Source organism: Erpetoichthys calabaricus, chromosome 9 (genome assembly GCF_900747795.2).
Source record: "Erpetoichthys calabaricus chromosome 9, fErpCal1.3, whole genome shotgun sequence".
Classification (NCBI taxonomy): Eukaryota; Metazoa; Chordata; class Cladistia; order Polypteriformes; family Polypteridae; genus Erpetoichthys; species Erpetoichthys calabaricus.
This window is the reverse complement of record NC_041402.2, coordinates 174,546,368-174,567,106: the sequence shown is the minus strand read 5'-3', so window position 1 is coordinate 174,567,106 and position 20,739 is coordinate 174,546,368. Positions and strand designations below refer to the sequence as shown.

Below are 20,739 nucleotides of genomic sequence, written 5' to 3'. Positions count from 1 at the left end.
CCCCTTTGATCCATGACCTCTTTAGCCAGGACAATGACATCCAGGGTTTTTATAGAGACGCCTCCCTGTTGCATTCGGTTCCTAATTCAGGTGGTTCATCCTGTGGTGGGTGCGGCAACACATACTCCCAACCTTCTCCTCCTCTTCCTCCCTGTTGATCTGGGACTCCTAGTCAGGACAGTGTCTCTCAAAGTTCTCAATGGGACACCTCGGTTTGTTCTATGATCACCTACAGGCAGGGCCGGATTTTCCTATAGGCTAACTAGGCTTCAGCCTAGGGCCTCAAGATCAAGAGGGGCCTACATTCAAATTGTTAGCAAAATTTTATTATCTCTCATGTAATTTACAAACTTAAAAATGGAAGGTGAAAGGGCCTCATAAGTGGAATAGCCTAGGGCCTCTTTTCATATAAATCCGGCCCTGCCTACAGGACAAAGACCCTCCAAAGCTTCGTAGGACATAAGGACTTAATGCACAGGACTTAATGGCCCAGATACAAACCTCCAGGGTACCCCGGAGACTCTCCCCCTACCTGTTAGACCACAGCCCCGTACTGCTACAATACCTCCAGGGATACCACTAAGTTGGGCCACTGCCATCTAATCTGGACACTGACTCTCAAAGTGCCCACTGAGAAATGCCCCTTCTTTGCCACCACAGGAAAGTGACTCCCAGGGCATCCCAAGATGCCTGCCTATCGACCCTGATACCAAATACCTGGGCACCCACTCAGACATCTCCCGGTTGACCCAGTTGAGGACACGGCTTTGCAGGCGCCTCCCTTTCGCTCCACGACCAGACACCGACTCTCGACTTGCTGATCGTTGTCCTACTAGTCAGGACATTAACTCTCAAGACACCTCCCAATTATTTCAGGGCCTGCTGGGCAGGACAAGAACTGCCCAGATGTCCACAGTGACCTGTCCTTAGTGACCCACGCTCCTGTAGATTCTGTGAGTACGGGTTCAGCCTATGACATTGACGGTGGTGATTCCCACTATTCAAAAGTCACATACTACCAGTTCAATCAGTGGCATTGATACCCGGTGCCAGTGCTAGTGAGAGGTTATTTTGCACCCTAGGCAAAGCTTTTTAGTGCACCAACCAACTGATCAATAGCTAACCCATATGACTGGGTCACCCCTTATGATCTGTGCCCTAGGTGAATGCCTACTTTGCCTTAATGGTGGTGCCAGCCCTGCCCGGTGCACTCAGACCCAGCTCCTCACTATGTCCCAGAGTCGACTATTATGACATCAAGGAGAAATTCTCCAGGTCTTAAAGTTATGAGCTTCTACGTAATCCCGCTAAGTCTGCAGTAATATCGCGTTGGGGGACGCGCGGCGAAAATGACGTCAGCTTTGGAAACACGCGCTGCGCACGGACCTCCAGCGCTCCACTCCATTCAGGAGGTTGTCGCTTTATATTATACGTCACTGATAACGCCTGGTGACACTATAGTTAAGATTTAGGTCAGCGCATGACCGCGCTCATGTAAACCAAATGACAAAAACCTGCAATCCAATTGGCTGTCTAGCGGAGCTACCGAATCATGTAGCGGCAGAGGTCTCTGCAGCTGGACCCATTTCAATAACTACCTGCATCCCAAATCATGAATTTCAAGGAGAGGTTGGATACGTGAGTGCCAGAATGATAAACAAAGGGCTGAATATGTCGCAGCAGGTCTCCAAACGCAAGGAAGACATAACAAAAAACATTTGAAATGCTCATCGTATAATAGGTCCCCCACTCATGAGAATATTACCCTCACCCTTCTTTCACAGTTTTTGGTCAATGGGTCCTACACTCTACCTTTTCTTCATCTTAAAGTCAGTAATTGTTAATTGACCAGCACTGTCACTTACTAAGAAAATATTAACGCGCTAATCGCACGGGCCGTGACAAGTGTGTGCCTTGAACGCGCCCGCTTAATGCGTCATCCTCAAGGGCCGTTTAAGAGGTCTGCTAGTGCAACCCTGAATGTTCAGCTTCAATCTGCTGTTCTGACTTAGTGCCCCCGCCGGAGCAAGCACAATTTCACAGGGTGTTGCCAATTCCCTTCCCAGTTCAACCATTTACTCCTAAAATCCCAATTTTCCCTTTCAAGTGAGCTGCTGATGTCTTTTCCCAAAGGTCACTAACCGGCGACAACTGTCACACTTGTGCTTACGATTCTTACAAATGCCAAATACTCAGTCACGGCGGCAGAAGAGAAGATGTATCAGTTATTATAATTAATAAATATTGTGTTGTAGCTAAATAATGGAAACATAATCTGCAAGTGCGGCGTCCACGCATGGTGCGCATTTCAGTAACACTCAGCAAACCCTGTTATTCTCACAGAGGCCACTAGATGGTACTACCAGATCACTCAGGAGCGCGATCAACACCGACGTACCACTGGAAGTCACCACCGCCCACAATGCAAAGCGGCTCTTCACCTTAACCCTGGGCAAACTTGATGAGGAGACGAAATTTAGATGGTCTGGGATGAAAAAGAACACCGTAGAAACGGGCAAACCGTAACAGGACATTACTACAAAAATAGCAATGGTGTGCACCGTGGCGTCACTAACCCACAGAAATTAAATCATTTCACAAACTATCTTAAAAAAAGTGGATTCAGAAAGCATTGAGTCTCCACCGCTTTCTGCACACTTTATTGCGAGGTTGATTCCATTTTAAATGGATAAATCTGCCATTTTTCATAATGACGAGGTTTTCAATAAGGTTTGCAAATTTAATTAAAAAAAGAAAAACTCCTCCATTGAAGTTGAGTCTTAATTTGTAGATGCCACTTTGGCAGCAATTACTGTTTCAAATCTTCGCGTCAAGTCTCTACAAGCTCTGCACACCTGATATAGTACGAGAGATAGAGGTTGGGAGCATGCGCAGTACGAGGATACAGTACATATGAATTGTGGGTAAAGGTTCTGTTTTCATTATACTTCCGTTTCTTTGAATTTTTGTGACAATTTTTCTTTAAAGTGTGTCGATTTGTTTCATTAATTTAAAGGAAATGTACACGTTAAGGAGCTGTCGTATGAAGATTATAACTACACTGTCACCATCATTGTAAGGCATTTGTGTTTTGGCGGTTCAAAAACCAGCATACGAGTTTAATCTAATTAGACAGGAATTTGAATTAAGTAAATGAAAGAATAAACCCTGCTGGTACAGCCCAGTGCCTATGAGTTTTATGAAATGTCGCCCATCACAAGCATATTCTTCCAAGCAGGGCCATCTTAACAGCACCCCACCCAAGGCAAAGTAGTGCGCTGGGACCCCTGTTTTAATAGCAAAACAGAAACCTACACAGGCATCAGAAACATCGTGGACCCCCAGCCAGTGCCCATTGTGCCCATACGTTAAGACAGCGCTGCGTTTGGAATTTTACATTAAGTAAGTGTGGACCTCCTTGTGTTTTGTGTTGGGCCCCCCTGCCAATTCCAAACCCAGGGCTGTCTTATGTTAAGTGTGGGCATCATTGTGTTCTGCGTAGCCAGTGCCCATTGTGCCCATATGTTAAGACAGCACTGCTTCCAAGGTAGTTTTGTAAACAGACATTGCTATAAGAAAACCCCCCCCCCCCCCCAACATTCACAGACTGTCAATCCACTGTATTGTGCCCACATCTTCCATATTTCATTCTTCTCTCATGTTGTCTCTCATGTCCCCAAGTTTCAATGTACAGGTCTGGCAGTGAAGAGCCCACTCAAAGAGGTTTACAGCTTCACCTAGGGCATCAAAAATGCTAGAGGGGACCCTGGTCCAACAAGTGCTGGGAATTTCCACAGTGCGACTGTCAATCTGATGGTGCCGATTGAAACTTCAGCTTTATGTTGAGGAACAAATCTTCAATGACAGGGTGGTCGGATGCCACAGCCTAGAATGGCATCATCGGTTAGCTGCTCTGGATGGGGTGCCTGGCACATGTACATGACCCTTTAGAGGCACCAACTACCTTACGACAGTGCTTAAAAAAAAAAAACACAGCACCAGCGTACGGACCACTCAAGAACCAAAGCGAGCAATTCAAAGGATTCCGCTCATTTGTAATAAAATTCCGCATCACCCACCGTGATGCCAGCATGCCACTCTGTTATTTCTCCCCCTGCTAGTTCCATGGTGAAGTGTCCATACGAAAACCCCCAAGTCGTGGGCGTGGTATGCTCCGCTTCGGCCCCCCCAGCCACAGCTGGGTCTTATGAGCAAAGCCTCGGCCATCGTGTCCTCACCCTGGACACCTGCTTGTCATTTTAGACAAGTTACAGCTTAGTGACAGACATGAAAGTGCACCAGAGATATGACCACTGGCTGCCTCAATGGGGGATTGGATTCCATCTCCTCGGAGATATTTGTCTTTTAATGCTGGTGTTAAAAGATGTCCGGTAACAGCATTTAGAGTATCCAGAACTAAAAGGAGAGCAAGAAGAGGAAGGAAAGGACAGGCGGGTGCAGGTGGCACCGTCACACATCTGACTGAGTGGCTTTACTGAGCGACGACTGAGCTAGAAGACCCTCTTTACATCAATAGCAGTGTAACATATCTGCTCTGGTGCCAGCCTCACAACACGGTCAGGTGGGAAGAAGCCCCCTGTAGCCATGAATGGATGATGGCCACCTATTAATAGGGAAATGGAGCACTGGACACTAGCAATAGGAGGTAAAGTGGCAGAGGGACTCCACAGTAGGACCACAGTTAAGACACCCCAGGTGGAGAGCAACAGGACCACCAGTGGACTGGAGGAACTGTACAGTAGTGGACAGGAGATTAAACTGCTGGATGAGGGCAGCAGGGCCACTACAAACTGGGCACGAGATACACCTGAGCTGGACCTCAATGAGAACTTCTTAACACACTTGGAGACATCAGACATGGACGTGGGATGACATCGAAAGCGCAGGTCTGACCACCTGAAAGAGCTTGAGACATCAGAGAAAGGCATGTGAAGTGGGCGTCAGGGGACTTGAGGATCAACTGCTGTATGGAGACAAACCCAGGAAGTGGGCGCTAGAAGGTGACATCAAACGAATCCGCCAACTCGGAAGACACGAGGGCAGAAGACACAACAGAAGTTGGACGGAGGATCAAAGTGCAGGTCACAGACTTGGAGTGGGCGGCCACAAGAAGTCGATGTGACGGAAAATGGGCTGAAATCAAAGCTGCAGAGCCCCCTCAGACACGTCACACAACCCAAAACATGAGGCAGAAAACGCAGGACCGACCTGCTGACAGAAACGGGCACTTCAGAGACATCGACGAGACGGTAAGAAGAGAACACTGCAGGGACAGGGGCCGGCCACAAATAGTAAATCAGAAGAAAGCGAAGGACAGAGAGAGACCCCTGAAAGGCAGAAGATGTGGAACGGACAGCCGACAGCCCACCCTCTAAGCACAGAGATGCTGACCTGGTGGGCACAAACGGACCAGGGGCAGCGATAGAAAGACACAAGTCCACAGAGGCAGAGGTGGCACGTCCAGGGTGTGCAGGGGCTCTCACTTTTTACTCCACCTGATGGCCACCCGAGTAGGGAGCTTGGGATGCCAACTGGCTCGTCAAACCAGTTGAAAGGATGGTAGCTGCCCCCACCACCACCTTTACCTTTTGCTCAATGCTACTTTTACTGTCACTGCGAAAGGCACTTTATAGACTTCTTGTCCCATAAATGATCTACATGCATTTCTATCCACTGGTTAGTTGCATCTTTTTTTCCTACACAGTCGGAAAAACACATTCGTCTTGGAGTGACCAAGTGGCTCATGAGACTGTGTCACCCATCCTGCTATTTGTCACCACCACTGAGAGAATCTGTCCTGGGTATGACGTTAAACTGCATCCAGCCCTGCAAGCGACCCTCCAACTTACAGGGAAATCATGGGGGCTGGTGGCAGGATTGGCACTCCAGTCACTGTAAAAAAAAAAAAAATGTCACACAGCTTTGAGACGACAGACAGGACCCCTTTCTGCTCTCCGCAGGAGTAACTCTGCTGTAGCCGCCCATAGGATGAATCGCTCGCATTATGAAGGGGAGCCCCATCCCCCAGAACAGTCGAAAACCAACAGAGAGCCAATGGGCTCAGGCCCATTGGGGATCACAACTGGGGTGATGCGGAGGCAGCACTCAGGTCCCCCAGGATCCTGAGCTTTTTCGTCATTTGTTGGAAGTGGCAATGCGCTGTGGCAGTGAATGCACCCCACCTAACCTAACCTGACCTGACCTGACCGGACTGAGAGAACACTCACTGACTGGCTAGTCAGACACATCATGAGAATGGCAGCCAGCCAGCAGAAAGAGAAGACGACTGAGGAGAATGTGACTGGTGAGGAAGAGAGGGGGCGGGGCAGGAGGGAGAGAGAGGCGGGGCATAACATGAAAGGTCTGGAGCAGAAGAAGAAGGGGCGGGGAAAAGACATGAAAGGTAAGGAATATGAGGTGAGGGGGAAGGGTGGGGAATAAGGTCAGAGGTGAGGGGAGTGTGGGTGGGGGGGGCAGTCATTAAAATGAAAGGTAAGGAATAGGAAGATGGGGGTAAAGCAAAATCACAGACAGGGGTGGGGTATAAAACAACAGGTAAAAAAAGCAGGAGAGGAGGCAGGATAAAGGTGCGGGGGGGGGATGAGGATATAAAAGGAAAGGTGAAAATGGTAGTGGGGGGGGGAGAGAATTAGGTCAGAGGTGAGCCAGTGTTGGTGTTGGCAGGTGAAGGTGCAGAAAGGGCAGGAAACAAATGAAAGGTAAGGATGGCAACAGAGGGGCAAGGAATTAAGTCAGAGGTGAAACAGGAGGGGGCAGGTATTGAAATGAAAGGTGAGGAATAGGAAGATAACCGGCAACGTAAAGGCACAGAAGGGGTCAGGTAATAAAATGAAAGATAAGAATGGCAAAAAAAAAATAATGGGGTGGGAAATAAAATGAAGTCTGAGGAATAGGAGGGGAGGGGTGAGGAATAAAGTCAAATGTGAAAGGAGTGTTGGTGTGGCACGGTGGGGCACGACATAAGTAAGAATGGCAGGGAATAAAAATCAGAAGTGAGAATGGCAGTTTTTAGGGAAAAAAGTCGGAGGTGAGGGCGTGTGGGACGGAAATTAAACGAAAGGTGAGAATGGCACAGGAAGGGCTGATGATTAAGTGAAACGTGAGAGGGTAGAACGTCAGGCAAGAGGGAGAGGACAAGGGCAGGCGTGGGGACAGGAATGAGAGGAGGGATGAGGTGATGACAGTAAAATGAAGTGACAGGATGGGAAGTGAGAAGGGGTGGGTTGAGGAAAAAAGGTGGTGTAGTGTGAGTGGGGAGGGGACCGGAATTAAAAAGGTGGGCATAGAATGACAGGTGAGGGAGGCCACCAGGCAACAGCATGAAAGATTATGGGGCCAAGGAATAAAAATGAGAGAAGGGGTCAGGAAGGAGAAAAGAATAAAGTGAAAGAAATGGTGGGGAGGGGCAAGACATTGATAGACAATGAGACAAACTCAGGAATGAAGGAAAGGGATAAAAGAAAAGCTGGGGGGGGAGGGGGAGGAGTAGAGGGAGAGGTGAGGGAGTGTGGGCGGGCTGATTGTGCAGAAGGGGGCGTGGAATAAAGTGTAAGGTGACGAATAGGAGGGGAGGGGTGGAGATTCAAGTTAAAGGTGCAGTATGGGTGGGAGGGGTTGAGAAAAAGTAATCCCCACCCCTTCCCCTCCCTGCTCGCACTCCCTCACCCCCTCAATTTAAAGTGAGATGGAGGGAGAAGGCAGGGGGGAGCAGAGAACATGCTGAGGGGATGAGGGAGGGCCATAAAAAATGAAGAGTGAAAAGAGTACAAGAAAAAAGAAGAAGAGGAAAACAAACAAACAGGGAAGTGAGGGAGGAGACAAGAAATGATTCCAGTGAACTCATTTGAAGTTTAAAGCACACGCAGGGCATAGAACTGAAGAAAGAAAGAAAGAAAGAAAGAAAGAAAGAAAGAAAGAAAGAAAGAAAGAAAGAATTTTCACCTCATAATGTGCCCAGTGTTTAAGTCCTTTATCCACAGTACATATAATAATAATAATAATAATAATAATAATAATAATTCTTTGCATTTATATAGCGCTTTTCTCACTACTCAAAGCGCTCAGCAATTGCAGGTTAAAGACCTTGCTCAAGGGCCCAACAGAGCAGAGTCCCTTTTGGCATTTATGGGATTCGAACCACCAACCTCCCGATTGCCAGTTCAGATCCCTAGCCTCAGAGCCAAGTATCAGACTTAAGCCCACTCAACCGACTTCAGAGTCATGGGACCGCCACCAATCCTGATAGCATCAGGTAGGAGACACCCTGGACAAGGTGTCATTCCACTGCAGGCCAAACTCAAACAGACAATGGCTGGGCACAAGATCTGAACTGGGAATTCAAATGCCCGGGATTCACCAAGTCAGCCATCCAGCTAAAGCTATGTGGTGCTTTTCACAGTGCTCTCCCATCTTATACTCTTCATTAAACAATAAATAAATAGAATCTGAAGCTATTGACTGTGTTTTGAAATTAACTTTTTTGCAGTCTTTTAGCAAAAAAAAATTAAATTGTGCAGTTATGTAGCGCCTTTGATATGGTATATTATTGGTGAGGCCAGCAGGGGGTGCTGACTCAGTGATCTGAAAGCGGATCCCCACGAGCTGCAAAAATGGCACCGTACTTCAAATGAGACATACAATCGAGGTCCTGGCTCTCTGTGGTCATATAAATGATCCCTGGGTATCATTCGTAAAGAGCAGGGTGTATCCCAATGTCCAGGATAAATTGCCCATCATGGCATAGTTATTCTGACCCCCTAATCATCCCTTGTCTCTAATGGGCTGTCTCTCAAAACCTAATAGCTAATGTGTGGGGAGCAGACTGGCACAAAAATGGCTGCCATCACATCAGCCAGGTGGATGCTACACGTCAGTGGTGATTGAAGTGGCTCCACACTCACTGAAGTGCTTTGAGTAGTGAGAAAAGTTATATATAAATGTAAAGAATAATAATTAATAATAATCATCATCATCACCTGGAGCACATCTGGTTCCAACATAAAAGGAGCCGGAGTCGGGAAGCACAGGACACAGCTTGCTGGGGAGGAGTGGAGGCGGCAGAAGAAAAAGAGAAGAAAGGAAAAGAAAGGACTGAGTAACTGTGAGCTTATTGTGGTGACTGGTGCACTGTGAAAAATAAACACGTGTGTTTTGGGACTTCTGTGTGTCCTGCGTCTGTCTGTGATCCGGGCTGGCATCTTCCACATTCATTTTTAATATTTGTATGCCTTTTGGTCAAGCTCTTCGTGTAGGTTATGTTCCTCTACAGAGTTCACATTTTAAGTCAGTTCTGGCGCTTATTTAAAGTTATGAAAATCATCTTGTGCCATTTACAATGCCATCTTGATACACACTACCCGGTCAAAAGTTTTAGAACCCCTCAGCTTTTCCAAAGATTTTCTTCAAATTTAATTAGTTGAAATGCAATGAATGACCTAAAATGGTGAAAAGGTAACTGCCAGAGGTTTAAATTTAAAATGTAGGTGGGCTAAAACAGAAAAACAAAATGACATTTCAGAATATTACAAAATGGGAATTGAGAGAGAGAAGGGAACGACAAATAGGTTACAACCTACAGACGTTCTGCAGCAGTTCAATTTGTACAGGTGTCCCAATTTCTGTTGGATTACTTAAAAAATTGGAGCAGGCTGTGTCACTACACCCTCTGAAGTGCTATTTGGACAATATTCCAGTGATAATGGCAAGAAAACAGCAATTAACAAATGAAATGGGACCGAGCATTACTACCCACAGACGTGTAGGCCTTTCATTTAGAAGACTTGCAAATTAAAAAAAATCAAAGTGTCAGCGAGGCCAGCGGTGTCCTACACAATCCAAAACTCTGATAGGAGGAGATCTGGCAGAGCCAAAGTCACCAGCCAATCAGAAGACAAGTTCCTGAGGGTTACCTGATAGGCACCTCACGGCACAGCAGCTTCAAGCACAACTTAACAGAGCAGGTCAACATAAAGCAAGTGGCAGATTGTACCGTGAAGAGGAGACTTTGTGCTGCGGGTTTGACAGGGTGAGTGGCAGTAAGAAAGCCATTCCTTAAAGGACAAAATAGGGCCTTGAAATACCCTCTGCAGACTACAGCAGAACGTCTTATGGATCGATGAGTCAAAATTTGAACTCTTCAGTTCATCATGCAGGGTGTTTGTACGCCGTCGAGTTGGCGATGATGATGGTTCCTCAGTGTGTGACACCACACTTCCTCCTCCATGTTTGACAGTTGATGATCTGGGGTTCTTCTGCTGGAGGCGGAGTTGGTGACTTGCACTGAGTGACTGGCATTCTGAATTCAAAGGGTTACGACAGTTTGGTTGTTATATGAGCAAAAGGTGCAGGCTACTTTGATGAATCCAAAAATCGGAATAAACGTTTGTACACTTAATGATTCCTGGACTTAGTTTTTGTTTATTTGTTCTGTGTCTTGATTCCATGAAACTTTATGGAAAAAACATGCAGTTTAATGTCTTAAAAACCGAGGTATTGTAAAACGTTTGACCGGTAGTGTAAGACGTGGGAATTTCTTGAGTACCGTTGCTAGGATGCCACTCCCGGTTGCTAGGGGGTGTGGCCTCTGAGGTGACGACGTGACGGGTCAGGAGGTGATGACCTTCGCCTATCTGAAATTGTGAATAACGCGACTCTTTGCCACAACATTCATTCTGAAAGTCTTTAACCTCAATCTTTGTTTAACGTTTCGGCCCTTGATGACAACTATTTGGGCTGCCCAGTTTTTCACTTTAGGTTTGTTCTCGTTTAGTGGATTCCGAAAGTATTCAGACCCCTTCACTTTCTGTACAATCTTTGTTTTGCAGACGTAATTTGAAAAGCAGACGTCTGCCATCGCTACCCAACACATTACACTCCTGTTAAAAAAAAGTGAAAACAGGTTTATAAATGTATTACAAATCAAAAACTGAAATCATGCCTTCCTAGAAATATGCAGACCCTCAACTCGGCACTCTGTAGAAACCTCTTTGGCAGTAATTGCAGTTGTGAGTCTTCTTGGTAAATCTCTACAAGCTTTGCCCACCTGGATTTGGGTAGTTTTATCCCTACTTGGGACGCCTGACGGACCCCTATTACAGGATGCTGATAAGCTGACAACTGAAGACGTTCTAAAACGTCCCAAATGACAGTAGGTCAGCTGGACAGGGCTGGTCAGTCTCATGACCACAGCAAAACAGAGGGGGTGTAACACGCATCAGTCAAGCAGGATGCCCCGCCATCCCATTTCATGTTACCTGCCCTCCTTGTTCATTTTTTTTTTTTCGGTTTGGGCTATTTTAGGCTCCTCCTGAGAATGTGACGTCTGACCATCACTCAGTCCCATACACAGAATGGTCAATTTAGTTGTTTTTAGTCAGATGGGCAAGCAGAGGTGCCAATCCCACAGTTCAATGCCGTCCAATCAGAGACGGACACACGTGCATGTGATGAGGACGTTGCGGCTTCCTTAACTGCAACAAACCAAAGGTGACTGAATGTGTCTGGTCAGGACCCTACGGGGCACCCTAACGGTCATCCATTTCTGATTTCTGCATTGGCATCAGTGACTCAAAAGCTTGCTGTTAACATTTAGGAAGGTTAGGGTGAGAGACGGAAAGAGGTGTGGACCCAAATGAAACAATGAGCGAGAAAGACAGAGAGTAAGGTGGCGTGGCGTCTTGCCCTTACCCCGGCACTGCCCACCTACCTGCTCTCGCTGCCCGGCTCCTTCTTCTCACGCACCTTGAGCCACTTCTTGAGCAGGAAGCGCTTGCGGCGCGGAGAGGCACTGGGCGTGGAGCAGTTGGACCAGGGAGTGTCCTCGTCACTGGATGGTGTGATCTCAATGGAAGGGAGCTGCAGGTACTCCTTAGAGCCCGAGACGTCCCGGATCAGCTCGCCATTCTCCAGCGTGTCCTTCTCGCTCAGCACGTTCTTCATGCGGCGCATCTTCAAGCGTTTGCGGCGCAGCGTCGGGGTGGACGAGCTGGACCAGACCGCCGTGCTCCCCAGGCCTCCACAGTCAGCCGAGACCTGCACGTGCAGGGAAGGTAGCTGCAGCGTCTCAGTCATGGCCACTTGTTGCATAACAGAGGGGCACCAGATGCGGCAGGAGACAACTGCCAGTCAAAGAGTGGGCTTCACTTTGGTGAGGGTTGGGTGGGTCAGAGGCCTGCCCACTCCATGGCTGCAAAGGGCGTAGGATCACAAAGTAACCAAGCTGGGGAGCCCCTCAGGTCATCTCTCAGAGCCTGGAAGGAAGGAAGGGAGGGAGGAAGGCCTCTGGATGAGGTAGATCCGCAGCGTGTCCTCTGCCGTCGACTCCGGGTGGGCTTCTGCTTCGTCTTCACGTACGACACAGCCTGAAGGTTAGAGTAAGGTGATACCATGTGCTTTGGAGGGCAGGCAGGCATGCACACACTCACACACACAAACACACACACACACAAGAGGCTTGTCACTGAAGGCTCCTGTCATCACTGCTGGACTCTTCATGTGTTAGTGGAGCACACACTCTCGGAGACGCTAGCTGAAGCCAAACTTAAGGGAAGCGCACACACAAACACACAGAACAGGGGCATGCAGAAGAGCTGAGAAAGTACACAGGGTGCCATCGGAATCAGCCGGGCGGACAAAGCACACACCGGCATAGACATCTTGACAGCTTTCACGCACGGTCACCGGGCACAGCAAAATATATAAAAGGTGTAAATGTAAATGTGAAAAGAAAAAAAAAAACTCATCCCACAAATAAACACACAAACACAGACACCCAAGCTCACTTTCATATAGGAGTTTTATGGGCAGCCCTGTCACTACGCACAAGCACTGGGGACCACACAGAGGGTGACAGACACCCACTTCGTCTGAAATGGGTAATTTGCGTAACTAGTGGGAGTGGAAGGGGTGGGGTTAACAATACAGTGTGAGAACAAGGTGCTTACGCTATAAGTGCAGTGCTAGACAACTCCTAGTTTACATAATCCCGCCTATCACATCACAAGGGGCATGCTTTAGAATACACTGACACTCTATATGCACAGTGCGATACAGCATCAGATTTGTGATTTGCATAACCCCACCTACCACATCACATGGTGCGGGATTGAGAATGCATTATGAGACTGAAGCACTCACTTTATATGCACAGTGTGACGCAGCATTTCAAATGCATAACCCTTCCTACCACACTAACGTCGAGTCAGGTGTAAATATGTATAAACTGGGTGGGATTATGCAAATAAGTGCTGCAGTGAATGACTCATTTGCATAACCCCACAAACCAGATACACACTGAGGAGTGGAGCTGTACCGAGGTGCATACCCTATATGCGCAGTATTATGACTTCTCTCATTTTCATAACCCCTTCTACCAGGGTTAAGAATGCATTAGGAGACTGAAGCGCACATTCTATATGTGCAGAACTAGGTAGAATAACAATACATTGTGAGGCTAAGGTGCTCCCTCTAAATGCAGTGTTATGCATCGGCTCATCTGCATAACCCCTCCTACTACATATACACTAAAGCTGAGTGGGAGTAGGCGGGGCTACCAATACATTGCGAGACAGAATCATACACACTACGAAACTAAAATGCATACTTTATATGCACAGTGCTATGCAGCATTTAATTTGCATAACCCTGCCTACCAAATTAGATTGGGGGCGAGGGGGTTAATAACAAATCCCAGTACTTACCTTGGAGACTGAAGTGCACACTCTATATGCAGAGTGCTATGAGGCATCTCATTTGCATAACCCATCCTACCACATACACACTAAAGCAAAGTGGGATGGGGGTGGGCGTGGTAGTGAAACTGACATGCACACCCTATATGTACAGTATAGTGCAATGCTGCATCTCATTTGCATAACCCTTCCTACCAAATAAAACAGTGCGGGGTTGATAAAGCATCCCAGTTCTAACCTTGGAGACTGAAGTGTACACTGTGTATGCACGGTGCTATGCAGCATCTCATTTGCATAACCCCTCCTAGCACATATAGAGTAATACTGACTGGGAGTGGGTGGGATTAATGGTATATTACGAGAGAGAGTAAAATATATTTTGAGACTAAGGTGCTTACTCTATTTGTGCAGCACTATGCTCCATCTCATTTGCATAATGCCGCCAATCCACATACACATTAAAGCTGGATGGGGGCAGGGGTAACCTGTTCTACAATGTGAGCTCAAGTTGCACACTCTATATGCACAGCACAATGCTCCAACTGATTTGCATAACCCCTCCTACCACATATTTTCTAAAGCTGAATGGTAGCGAGTGTGGTTAACAGTACATTCCTGAGACAGAATCGCACACTTCCATATACACAGTACTGTACTCCATCTCATTTGTATAACCCCACCCACCACATTAAAGCTGAGAGGGGGCGAGGTTAACAGTACATTGCGACTTCAAGGTGCACACTCTCTATATATATATATATATATATATGCACAGCACAATGCTCCAACTCATTTGCATTGCCCAGCCTACCACACACACATTAAAACTGCAGGTGGGCTTGGGTGGGGTTATCAAAACACTGGGACTCAAGAATCACACATTCCATGTTCCCAGTGTTATGCAGCATTTCATTTGCATAAGCCCTCCTTCCACATGTGAGTGGAGTGCACAGCGCTATCTATCTATCTATAAAGCATCATTTCTGTTTCATAACCTACTAGCCATCCAGCTTACACCTGTGTGGACTTCCCAGCTCTTACTTCATTATTTAAGTTGGCAGCTCCTCACTTGCACCCCAGCGCACAACATCAGGAGATGCCCCCACTATGTCAATTTGTCTGTGACTACAGTATTTCGTTAAATTGTTGCCCAGATGTATGATGAAACGCCACCATGGACAGACACAACACCCATCCACCATCCGCTATCCACGTACACTTTCATATGCCCATAGTTAACAGTCAGCCATGTCTCGGGCCCGAGTGTCTGTGCTCATAAATGGGCGATTTTGTGACACATGTGTAACCACATTTCTCTCCTGTTTGGTGCCTAAGTGTGTGGCTTACGTGCCACTGTGCTGCTCCCCTCGGTGTCACTGTAGCACATCCATTATTCAGAAGTGTGTCTTAGTTTCCACTGCTGTGTGTGACCTCTCTTTATGAATGCCAGGGAGCTTCACTGTGCTGACAGTCGATGCCAGAAGTGACAACAGCAGGCAGGAGGACGTGGGCATGGTCACTGAAGCTTAGAGGAGACTAGGAGACAGACGACAGGGGTGAGGACCAAAGTGGGCATTCCAAAATTAGACAGGACTTAGGGGAGTACCAAACCCCTTTTCTACTGACCCTCGAGTGCCCTGCAATGAAAGCATTTGACTGCATAGTCTCCTCTCTTCATGTAAAGCCCTAAAATCAGCTGCACGGGGCTTTGAGGGGGCCATTTCAGCTTTGCCTTCTTGCCCTGTGCTTGCTCGGCTTCACACGTGGCTAACTTTAAAAGTGAGCAGTTCTAGCAAAGAGTCTCCATGGGGGTCAATGCAAGCCATTCTTGTGCATCCTGCCAACAAGGGCACCGTGCCAAGAAAGTGGCACCACAGTTGGCATGGGCAACCAGCAGCTGAGCAGCTTTACATAAAAGCAGAAGAAGTGAAAGTCGGGACACTTTTCCAAGGAAAATGAAGGGCGAGTAGAAAAAGAAAACGTCAAGATAACTGTCCGCAACTAGAAAGTGCAATTAAAACCATTTGAGCCCCCCAACAGCCACTACTGTTTAATTAAGTGGCAGAGGAGAGAGCTGCTGCTGAGCAAACACAGACCTCGCTCTGTAAACAGCTTGATCACGCGCCCACTGCCCGCACCCAACAGCACAAATGACTAATGGGCACAGTCAGAGTGTCGCTACAGGCCCCCAACCCCCCAACCCCTGCCAAGGTGGGAATGAATGGAGTGAAGTGGGAGGTCCAGAGATAACATGTTGGACAAGTGGGGGCCGAGGGTGACGACAGGTGTGTGGTGGGCAGCAATTTTCCATATTGTGACAGGGGTGCACATGTGATACAACAGAAGTGAAAAAAGGGAGACACTGCCATGTGCAGGGTGGTCTCTGTAACAAAGTGGCCCTAGCAACCCTTGTGTTTATTAGTAATTAGTAATTAGTGTTGAGCTTAGCTCCGCCCCATGTGTCTCGTCACTTCCTTATAAGGTAAGAGAGGGTTAACACCATCAGCGTTGAGCCACAAGCGAGTCAGTCAGACTGTGTGGGAGACGGAGGCTTAGAGCTTGTGTGTGTGTGTGTGTGTGTGTGTGTGTGTGTGTGTGTGTGTGTGAGAGATGGACGCATTGTGGGTCTACAAGTTTGACATCACAAGCAGTTACACCAGAGTTGACCATAATAGAGAAAACCGCAGTTCTGTCTGTGCCATAAATGTCATGTAACACAACACAGCAAAACCTTCTCCATCTTGCTTCATCTAATGCCATCAGCAAAAGACAGGAACTAACTCTGATTTATCATGGCGTCCGATTAACAAGAATACCTCAAACCCCCTTAATCCACCTCAGGGGTCATGGGGGCCAGCATCTGCTCCAACAATATTGAGCACCCTGCAGTCTTCAGTTTAGGATGGAATGCCAAATCCATCGCAGAGCCATGTCACCAAAGTTCTCGCTCACATGGACCAAATTCATTTAAGACACACATTTCTAAAGATGTGGCAGGAGATCCAGAGTCTCCAGCAGGAGTCCCTATGGACGCGGGGAGAACATGCAAGCTGCACACAGATGGTGAGTGAAGACTCAGGAGTCGAGCAATAGCAGCCCTAATCGTCTGGCCACCATAATGTGCCACAAAATCTTCATGTTCATGATATGCACACTCTATGGTATAACACATGTACATACTGTATCTCTGTGTACTGTATATTTACTGTGAAGACCTACTGTACACCTATCTATCTAGCTATCATATAGTGCCTTTCATATCTATCTATCTATTGACTTAAACCATTCAGCTCTGCCGTTAGAGAGCCTCTGGCCTCCTGGATCATGGACACTCTGGTGAGAGTCGAGGACTAGGAGCACCACAAGGAGCATCCTGAACACCTCAAACTAGAACGATCACACCAGAACCGGTCACTTGCAGGAATTCTCAGATGGTGATGATGATGATGATAGTGATGGGGAGTACTAATAAAGGGGATGAGACTGAGGACTCGAGTCTGGTGGGAGAACTTGAAGAATCATCTGCAACTTAAGAGCAGCAAAACCAAGAAACTGCTCATTGACACTTTCACCACATCAAGGAGTCTGCCTCTGTGGCCAGCCGCTATCAGGTAGTAAATGTGGAGGTGGGGCACTGCTACATAGTACTTGGGGGGGAGGGGGGGGGTTCATGTTCATTTCGTCTTGTGACACAGAGGAATGACAAGAGGACAGGGCACATCAGACAGTTCCTCCTTGGCAGTAGTGACGTCCCTTATACTTTCTACAAGTCTGTAACGGCCAATGTGTCATGCGGGGCAGACCCACCGAATCAACAAGCTGAATAAGAACGCAGGCTTAGTTAGGGGACAAACCCCTGGAGTAAGTAGATGAGGAGAAAATGAAGACAAAAGTGAGGGCCACGCTGAACGAGGCTGCACTTCTGCTCTCTGTGACACACCAACACGGAGGACCTTCAGCCAACCAATTATTCAGCTGGAAGGAAACGCTACGGGGGGATCCTTTAAGGTCAAACGGCAATGCACCTGCATACTGCTTCAATGGGACTTTATTTTTATCTTTAGCCAAGACAACAGTTTCTTCTTTATTGTAATTCTTGTGTATTTCAGGGAGTTTGTTCGTGTTTGTTCAGGTTTATTGAACTTCTGTAAAAAGCTAAACTTCCCTTTTGGTTCAAATAAAGGGCTATCTATCTACCCCTATATACTGTATCTACACCTATATCTAGTGCATATACAGTATGTGCGGCATCTATCTATACCTAAATCTGTATATCTACTGAATTGAACCCTATATACTGTATCTATTTTTATATACATTAGATATGGAGATATAAAAATAGGTACAGTATATAGGGATTGATAGGTAGATGTATGGATTTACGTATATGTTTATGGATAGATATGCAGTAGATAGATATATAGATACAGTATATAGGGATCGATAAATAGATATATACATTAGATATGGAGATATATCTATTTATCAATCCCTATATACTGTATCTATATATCTATCTACTGTATATCTATCCATATACTGTATGCAAATCTATATGACATCTACCTATCAATCCCTATATACTGTATCTATTTTTATATTTCCACATCTAATGTACATATCTATTTATTGATCCCTATATACTGTATGTTTATATCTTCTGCATATATACAATTATATATACACACACAGTATCTAACTATATCTAAATCTATTTATCTACCTATTGATCCATATACATTGTATATATCTAGTGTATATGTTTATCTATCTGTCCCTATACTGTATCTTCAGCTATAATTTATATCTATCCACTTATCACTATACATTGTATCTATATTTATATCCAGTGCATATATTTATCTATCCCTATATAGTGTATCTATAGCCATAATTTATATCAATCTACCTATTGATCCCTATACACTGTATCTATAGTTGTATCTAGTGTATATGTTTATCTATCTATCCCTATGTATGGTATCTATATCTACCAATTTATATCTATCTACCTATCACTATACACTGTATCTATGCGTCTATTTATTGCATATATCTATCCATATATACATTAGCTAAATCTATACATCTACTTAGGTCATTAAAGGCCTGGATCTTTGGTTTTTAATCGAGGACCCTTGCAAGACCAGACCCTCAGACTCTTCACTCAGTCTCTTGAGAGCCCCAATGACAGCCTCCATTGAAGATCAGTGCATCGTCAGTGAAGTCAAGATTAGCGAATCTTTCTTCACCAACAGATGCCCCCCCAGCCACTGAACCCCACGACACTGCCCAACACCCAGTCCACGTAAAGGATGGAGTCTTTAAAATCATGGCAATTAAAATGAAGGGAATAGAAGTCAATTAACAGCAGAAATCGGTCCCTGATAAAGATAGTGGCATAAAGGAAAACCAACAATCACTGCGGCCCCCCCAAGATTGGAGCTGGAAACCCCGGTCTAATACAAGGCTGAAAAAGCTACCAAAACACCCTGGAAAAACAGAATAAGGAATAAATAGTAAGCCTATCGTGACACTTTAGACACAGCCGAGACGTTCAATTTGTATGAAGGAAGGTGTCAACCAATTAGTCACATTAGTTTCACGTGTGGCCGTTTGCCCTCCGGTCCAATCCAGGAAGGTCCCAGAAGCCGATGGGCCACAGCGCAGCTAATCGTTTCCCTGTAAAGATGACACGCCAGCTGTCCAAACCGAGACGCCAAGTGACATCAGGTGTGCCGCTTCCTCCGTTTGATGTCACACTTATTAATTAGCTGCGAGGTTGCGATCATCAAGCCATTTATAGCCCACCTGGCTCCCCGCCCAGGCCATTTGCAGCTCATTGTTTTAATGAAGGACTGACACTCCATTGATGAAAGCATCTTAGGCAGAGGCTCACAGATTGTCTGCCCACGTGGTGACAGAATCTGCAGCACTTTGGTTTAACTGCTCCCTTGCGGCAGCCCGTGAACCCTGGAGATGTCATCATCCCCTCCCGAATCCAACCTGGACAAATAAATCATGACGCTACTCGCTACACTTCACCTTTAAAAGCTGCACGCTGTGCCCATAGTTTACAAAAGGCACTGAAAGAAGGGGCACTGCCAGCTCGGGCCCTGAAAGTAGAATACAAAATTATGATGTAGCAGCGCTAGAAGAAGTCCAGAGGGGAGCGACCAGGGGGATTGCTGGGCTATAGGGGATGAGTTATGGGGAAAGACTGAAGGAGCTGAGCCTTTAAAGGAGATTAAGAGAAGATCTGAGTGAGGTGTTGAAAATGATGAAGGGAATGAGTCTAGTGGATATATTTATTTATCTATCCCTATACAGTATATATAAAAATATAATATAATATAATATAATATTATATATATATATATATATATATATATATATATATATATATATATATATATTAGTGGTGGGTTGCCGGCTAAATATTCCGGCCCTCACCCCCAGGCCGCCAGGTGGAGCTCTTCCAAACAGCATGGATGTTCCCGAATTCCAGCAGGGCCTCATGGACTTTGTAGTTTATATACACAGCCCTGCTGGATACCATGGGGACCAACAGGAGTCGCTGTGGGGAGGCTGCCGGACTCTTACTTGCCCTATAACCCGGAGGTGCGTCATGATCACATGACAAGAGGAAACAACGTGCTTCCGGGTTGAAGAAAGGAGCTTTTTATCCAACCCGGAAGTGTTCATGATCACATGGACAGAAGGGAGAAACACTTCCGGGTCATGGACTATATAAAGGACTCTGGGAAACCAGTACACTGAGTTGAGCTGGGAGGAAGGGTGGCAAAGTGTCTGGGAGTGTGGAGGATTGATTATTGTAGTGTTTATTGATTTATGAGTGTTGTGGAGTGGAGGGTGCTTTGTGCACGTTATAGTTCGAATAAAAGTAATATTTGGACTTTTACCTGGTGTCTGGAGTCGAGTCAGAGGGTTCAAGAGGACGACAAGGGCCTCAATCTGTCACAATATATATTATATATATATATATATA

At 46.3% G+C, this 20,739-nt stretch overlaps 1 protein-coding gene across 5 annotated transcripts in view; it reads right to left on the bottom strand.

Annotated features, from left to right (window-relative positions):
* The window catches only part of gramd1ba (GRAM domain containing 1Ba), a 369,918-nt gene that overhangs the window by 168,202 nt on the left and 180,977 nt on the right, over window positions 1–20,739 (bottom strand). For 2 of the 5 annotated variants that reach the window (XM_051931899.1, XM_051931900.1), the window contains exon 2: window positions 11,747–12,401. The exons of 2 other annotated variants lie outside the window; for them this stretch is intronic. The gene's annotated coding sequence lies outside the window, so the exon portion shown is untranslated. Of the gene's footprint in view, window positions 1–11,746; window positions 12,557–20,739 lie in introns of those variants that run through there. One more of the 5 variants, XM_051931901.1, reaches the window with a different exon arrangement.